Raw genomic sequence first — 7,500 nt, forward strand, 5'->3', positions numbered from 1 at the left:
CCACGCTCAAAATGGTGCATCTCATGTGCCACCCGCACAAGAACCAGTCCAGGGGCACTGGCAACGATCTTACTTGGCTTGCCGGGTCTTCTCACGCACAGCACATTTCCAAAGGTCTCGGTCAGTAGTCACAATATTAGGATAAAAACTTTGTAAGAATTTATCAAGTAGTTAGCGTGAAAAAACCTCATAAGGGAAAAAAAAACCCACCATTTTTTCCCTGAGGCATTATTGTATAGTAATGCCTTTATATAGATTATATATATATATATATATATATATATATACATGTATGTATAGTGAGAATTTACTAAAAAACAAAAGACGAAGACGGGTGTGTAAACAACAAACAGATGTATTAGTTTAACAATCGGGAAGTGAGAAAGTCTTTTACGTTTCGAGCCTATGCTCTTCAGCAGAAAGGAACACAGAAATAAACAGGGAGAGAAAATAGAAGAAGGTTTAGTGGCCAGCGATCTATCTATCTATCTATCTATCTATTTATATATATATATATATATATCCTCTCCCCATTTTCACACTACATACGTCAAGATCACCAGCATTCTATCACCCACACACAGCCCCTCGTTCTTCGATCACCGTTTGTTATCTCCCCCTTTTCCTAGCTCTCCTGAAAAAAGAATTTCTAACTTCCGGTCAGCCATTATTATCCATTATTATGATTGACCGTTGACTGAACACTATTCAATTTTTTTTCTCCAAAATTTTGTTTCTCCGAAACGTCAAAGACTTTCCGTATTCCCGAGCGTCATATTAATACATCCTTTTGTTATTTACACCACCTGTCCTCGTCTGTTGTTGTTTTTTCGTACATTCTCCCATATATATATATATATATATGTATATATAGGCGCAGGAGTGGCTGTGTGGTAAGTAGCTTGCTTACGAACCACATGGTTGTGGGTTCAGTCCCACTGCGTGGCATTGTGGGCAAGTGTCTTCTACTATAGCCTAAGGCTAACCAAAGCTTGTGAGTGGATTTGGTAGGCGGAAACTGAAAGAAGCCCCTCATATATATATGTGTGTGTGTGTGTGTGTGTGTGTGTGTGTGTGTGTGTGTGTGTGTGTGTATGTTTGTGTGTCTGTGTTTGTCCTCCCAACATCGCTTGACAACTGATGCTGGTGTGTTTATGTCCCCGTAATTTAGCGGTTCGGATAAAGAGATTGATAGAATAAGTACTAACCTTGCAAAGAATAAGTCGTTGGGCTGATTTGTTTGACTAATGGCAGTGCCCCAGCATGGCCACAGTCAAATGACTGAAACGAATAAAAGAATAAAAGGCCTATTTGCATGGAGTTAACATCCCATGAAGTGATATTTATCCTGTATTGCAGGTTTGTTTCATCAGTTTGTGTTTCAAATTATGATCTCTGAAGAAGTGAATGAACAGTGATGTTATTACATATGTTGCATGCATACATTGTATGTATTACATAACTTTATATGTGATACTGAATAAGTAGTGTTCATTTATAGAAACGATTGTAATGTCGTCTTGCAAACGACTTGCACATACAAGTGCTACCAGTCAAAAGCTCCGTATACCAGAAGCGAGCAAGTGTATGGGGATCACTGGGAGAGAATGTAAAATATTATATAGCCATAACAGCTGATCTTACCAATTGGTTTCACACTTTACTCCATAACTGTCATCTCTGAAGAATGCAGAGTTACATAATCAAACTGTTACCTAACATTCTGTTAAACCCCCTAGTGCGAAACCAGTTGGTAAAATCAACCTTAATGGATATATAATACAATACACTTTGATTAATATATATATACATATATTCATATATATACAGTGTACATTTAAACACATAAGAGGTATCCATCATAGGATTCCCTCACACTAGAAAGAACAGCTAAGTTCCAAACCACTATTAGGTAGTAGAAATTTCTAATATTTCTATTTCCCTTCGATATTATTAATTATATATATATATATATATATATATATATATATAATACACACACACACATACACATACATAAACACACACACAGACACAGACACACACGCACACACAATATGGGCTTCTGTTAGTTTCCATTTACCAAACCCACTTGAATCAGTCTGGAGCTAAGTTACAATATTAGAAGACACTTGCCCAAGGTGCCACACAGAGGGACTGAACCTGAGTCATTTGGTTTGGAAACAGACTTATCGACCACGCAGTCATCCCTTCTTTGTAATTTCCTTATAAGACATCAATAATATATAAAGATTCCTTCATGATAGATCTATTATATTATGCGATTGATTATTTACTTAAAGACTCTATCATATGTACTCTCTGAACTTCGTTATTGGATTAAGTGACTGAAAACTGATTAGTTAATTAACGAAGCAAATACCCGTGTGTACTTCCAATATGAAATCAAATTTCATCAAAGATATGTACTTAGTTTTTAATTATCGAAAAGTGGATGGTGGATAAGTAGAATGTTTTGTGGTACAACTCACAGCTCTTGACATTCTGATTTCAAATCTTGACAGGGTCAACTTTACCTCTTTTCCCACCAGGGTCAGAAAAATATAAAACATGAGCCAAGTGCTGGTGGTTGATGCAATTAACAAACCCAGCCCTTCTCCTTTTAATGTTGCTGGTTTTGTGCCTAAATTTCATCAAAGATACTTCATACTATTATTAATTATTAAGGGTACATTATTTACATTATTTACATTGGATGGATATGTGTCCTCATCTTGTTTGTTGTTACCACAACGTTTCGGTTGATTTACTCTCCAGCCTTCATCAGGTGTCCTGGTGGAAATTTGAACCCAGCCCTGGGTTCTCGTTCCTGTGCTGGTGCTATGGAAAAAGCTCCCAGTACACTCTGTAAAGTGGTTGGTGTTAGGAAAGGCAGTCAGCCATAGAAACCAGAGATGATACTGGAGCCCAATGCAGTCTTGTGACTCACTGGAACTTAGCAGCCCATTTCAGTTTGGAAAACAGGCTTTAGATTATGATAATGACTCACACACACACACACACATGCTCACATATATGTAGATGTGTGTGTGTGTAAGTATGTAAAGAAAATTCCTCACACATATTAGCCAAAGCCACTCAACTATGAAATACCATTTACAATATGGTAATTAGTGCTGGTGCCACATAAAAAGGACCCAGTGCGGTGGTTGGCATTAGGAAAGGCATCTAGCTGCAGGAACGAAACCAAAACAGATGACTGGAGCCTGGTGCAGCTCCTGGCCTCATCAGTGCCATGTGAAACCATCCAACCGATCCCAGCGTCAAAAACGGACGATAAATGTTTGTGATTGATGATGACGATCAAATGATGATAATTGATGATGACGATGGAATGTTGCTGATTGATGATGACGATGAAATGTTGATGACTGATGATGTTCATGAAATGCTGATGATTGATGATGAAAATGAAATGCTGATGATTGATGATGACGAAATGTTGATGATTGATGATTGATGGTAATGATGAAATGTTGATGATTGATGATTGATGATGAAATGGGCTCAGCCTTCTCCATGAATATATATCTTTCACTAGTTTTAGAGTTAAACTGGAAAGGGAACATCACAATCGATCCAGTTATAAATTTGAGTGAGGTTTCTCTGTCCATTACATTTTTATGTTCATTAACTCCTCCTAGACTGTTGGTACAAGGATAACAAAACTCAAACCAGCAACCCCCTAATCCCAGGGAATGCCCTAAAGGAGGTCTACTTTTTTAAGAGTGGCCTAATTGGGGCCCCACTGGCTCCCCACTATTTTTACTGCATTTTAAACTAAATACATGGCATTGGTGACCAAATCGGAGCTATGACAATGAATTTCATACCATGAACCTCCAGGGAATACTGCAGGGAGGTTCAATTTTTAAAGGGCCACTTAAATGGTGCCCCACTGACCCCTCTCCCCATTTTTATTGCATTTACCTTGGTCCCATCCTTATTGGTTAAACTATGATCAGCATCAGAGCTTGGCACATTTGCAGAAATAGGTTTGGGAATTCTAAATACCTTCACATACCTTCAAATCAAGATAAAGAGTTCTAACAGGTACGTTTCAGGTGTGGCTGTGTGTATATTTATATTTTGTAGTTTATGAAGCTTATGTCTAGTAACAATAAATATAAAACAACAAAATTAATTGGATATTTAAACATGCTCCCCCCACCACCACCACAACAGCATAACAATCTCTCTCTCTCTCTCTCTCTCTCTCTCTCTCTCTCTCTCACACACACACACTCACTCACTCACTCACACACACACTCACATACATACACACACACATACATATCTATGGAAATCTCTAGCCTTGACCAAAGCAAATTTCACACCAATTAAAATTGTTCAACCGTGAAGATAAACATCTTGAAAAAATCTATACACCCACTTCTAATTAACAAAACAAACTTGATTAAAGCAGAAAAACAAAACAGACTTAATTCAAAACTTACACAAATAACATGTACGGCAGGTTAAGAAGGTTGCTTTGCAACCATGTCGATTCAGGTTCATTCCCACCGTGCGGCACCTTGGGCAAATATTTTCTATGATGGTCCCAAGCTGATCAATGCCTACATGGGATAGCTGTATGGTATGAAGCTTGCTGCCCAACCACATGGTTTTGGGTGTGTGTCTTCTACTATAGCCTCAGGCCGACCAAATCCTTGTGGACATAGTAGAAAACACCTGCCCAAGCTGTCATGCAGTGGGACTGAACCCGGGACCATGTGGTTGGTAAGCAAGCTACTGACCACACAGCCACTCCTGTACCTATATTTAATATATCAACCCCAGGTGTGTTTATTAGCACCACTGTCTTCATATCAGTTCACCTGGATATCTCTTAGAGCCAGTCTTTACCCCACAGATTTAATCCTCGATAAAGACCTCAAAATGAAAGTTCAAATCATTTGAGCCTGATTATCTACTTTCTATTTTGTGCATTTCTGAGTCTCACCTGTTGACTCCATATATTCTTCCATGTATTAAGTAATATATTTATACAGGTATATTTATGTTGTGTATATAACGAGGCCATAAACAAAATGTTTGGTCGTATTTTATCTTACTTAAGCTGTTTTTTATGATTCAAGTAATAAAAAAAGATTTTTAATTACTTTACTAATATTTATTAAGTTGTTGGCAAGCTCGGATTTTATAATCCTTTTTTCTCTCCCTTTGCCTCTTTCACTTTCTCTCTGTCTGTCTGTGTGTCTGTCTGTCTCTGTCTCTCTGTCTCTCTCTTTCTCTCTTTCTCCCTTCTTCAGTCCATGTATATAATGTTTCGGTTTCTCCTGTCCGTGACTCAGTCTCTTGATCTGTTTCTGCCTGTGTCTGTCAGTCTGTCTGTTTCTCTCTCTCTCTCTCTCTCCCTTATTCTCAGTGTGTACACACACACACATTTATATATATATATATATATATATATATATATATATATAAAACAAATAATAAATGAGTATGTGCATATATACGTACAGGTATGTGCATACCTACGTCTACCTGTATATATAGGTGCATATCTGGGTACAGGACATTGCAAACAAAACGTAGACAAAACAATAATAATAACCAGAGTACAGAAAACATACAGGCCACATAGAGAACATTTTCCTTCATCAGCTACCCCCATTCTATATATATATATATATATATATAATTATAATTATTATAAGATCTGGTAATTAGTCATATATTAATATATTAATTAATATCGATTAATTATCAGGGGGCCAGCACATTTAAAGAATCAAAGAGATTCAGAAATATTATCTGCAATCTCAGGGTATTAAGGTACATTTTAAAAAATAACGTCGACCACTAACGTGGACAATTAATGCGCTAGAAATAGATCACATCTTGTGTCTATTAAGACCTAAAAAGTTCTCAACATGAAATATAGCAGCATACCAAAAACGTGAGCGGGCAAGACATTTAAAATCACCTAAAAAAATCATTATTAAACAGGAACCAGGTTTCGGATTTAACGAATTCTTACCATTTGTCTATTCCTCATCAGCCTGATTTGTAATGTAATATATATATATATATATATATATATATATATATATTTAATATCATTTACCAGAAGTAACAGAATGACTCAAGGTCTGAGAGTTTCATGCATTGGCACTTATTGAACTATATATATATACAGTTCTATATTTAAGAGATGAGGAATTATTTACATTATTTACATTATTTACATTTGACGGATATTTGTCCTCATCTTGTTTGTTGTTAACACAACGTTTCGGCTGATATACCCTCCAGCCTTCATCAGGTGTCTTGAGGAAATTTCGAACCTGGGTTCTCATTCCTAACGACGTTACTATTATCATATTATTATTATTATTATTATTATTATTAATCAGGTTGCTGCCGTGAATCGAACTCGGAATCTTGGGGTTAGTAGCCCGCGCTCTTAACCACTACGCCACGGGCATATGGCGTAGTGGTTAAGAGCGCGGGCTACTAACCCCAAGATTCCGAGTTCGATTCACGGCAGCGACCTGATTAATAATAATAATAATAATATAATAATAGTAACATCGTTAGGAATGAGAACCCAGGTTCGAAATTTCCCCAAGACACCTGACGAAGGCTGGAGGGTATATCAGCCGAAACGTTGTGTTAACAACAAACAAGATGAGGACAAATATCCATCCGTCAAATGTAAATAATGTACATAATGTATATATATATATATATATATATATATATATATATATATATATATATATTTATAAATATAGATTCAAGGTGAATATGGTATTTAAGTACGGTATTATCCATACAGTCTCAAAATAAGGTGATTAATATCAAAATAAGCCACAAGGATATCCAGAGGTAATGCAGTACGATCGTTTCTTGCAACTCCATTTATTTAAGCAATGTGAACATTACATCAAATGTAATGCTCTGCATTTTACATTTGATGTAATGTTCGCATTGCTCAATTAAATGGAGTTGCATGAAACGATCGTACTGCATTAACTTTGGATATCCTTGTTGCTTATTTTGCACCACTACCACTGCCACCCTCACCACCATCATCGCCACCACCACAACTGTCACCACCGCCACCACCATCCAGCAACATCCAACACTCCTCTTCTCACAACAGCTAATGCAAAGACCACCACCACTGCCACTACCACCACCACTGCCACTACCACCACCACTGCCTCCACCCTGGACCTCACCTTGAGTCAGTACCCATCCACCCTCTTACAACAAGGAAGGCAAACGTCACCAACACAGCCACCACCACCACCATCGCCACCACCACCACCAACCACCATCACCACCACCACCATCCACCTGTTTCCTCAATTAACATGTCAAAACAACTTCCTCCACCAAATGTATGTTTTTTTGCACTGATTAACCCAAGTAAGTTTTTCCTTTTTTTTATCTTTTATCTTTTCCTTGTCTCAGTCATTCAACTGTGGCCATGCTGGGGCACTGCCT

General features: G+C 37.4%; 1 protein-coding gene across 2 annotated transcripts in view; it reads left to right on the top strand.

The window, feature by feature from the left end:
* LOC106875313 (uncharacterized) overlaps window positions 1-7,500 on the top strand; it is a 38,897-nt gene that overhangs the window by 12,622 nt on the left and 18,775 nt on the right. The window lies entirely within an intron of this gene.

This window comes from Octopus bimaculoides, chromosome 28, assembly GCF_046866305.1.
Source record: "Octopus bimaculoides isolate indiv1 chromosome 28, ASM4686630v1, whole genome shotgun sequence".
NCBI lineage: Eukaryota > Metazoa > Mollusca > Cephalopoda > Octopoda > Octopodidae > Octopus > Octopus bimaculoides.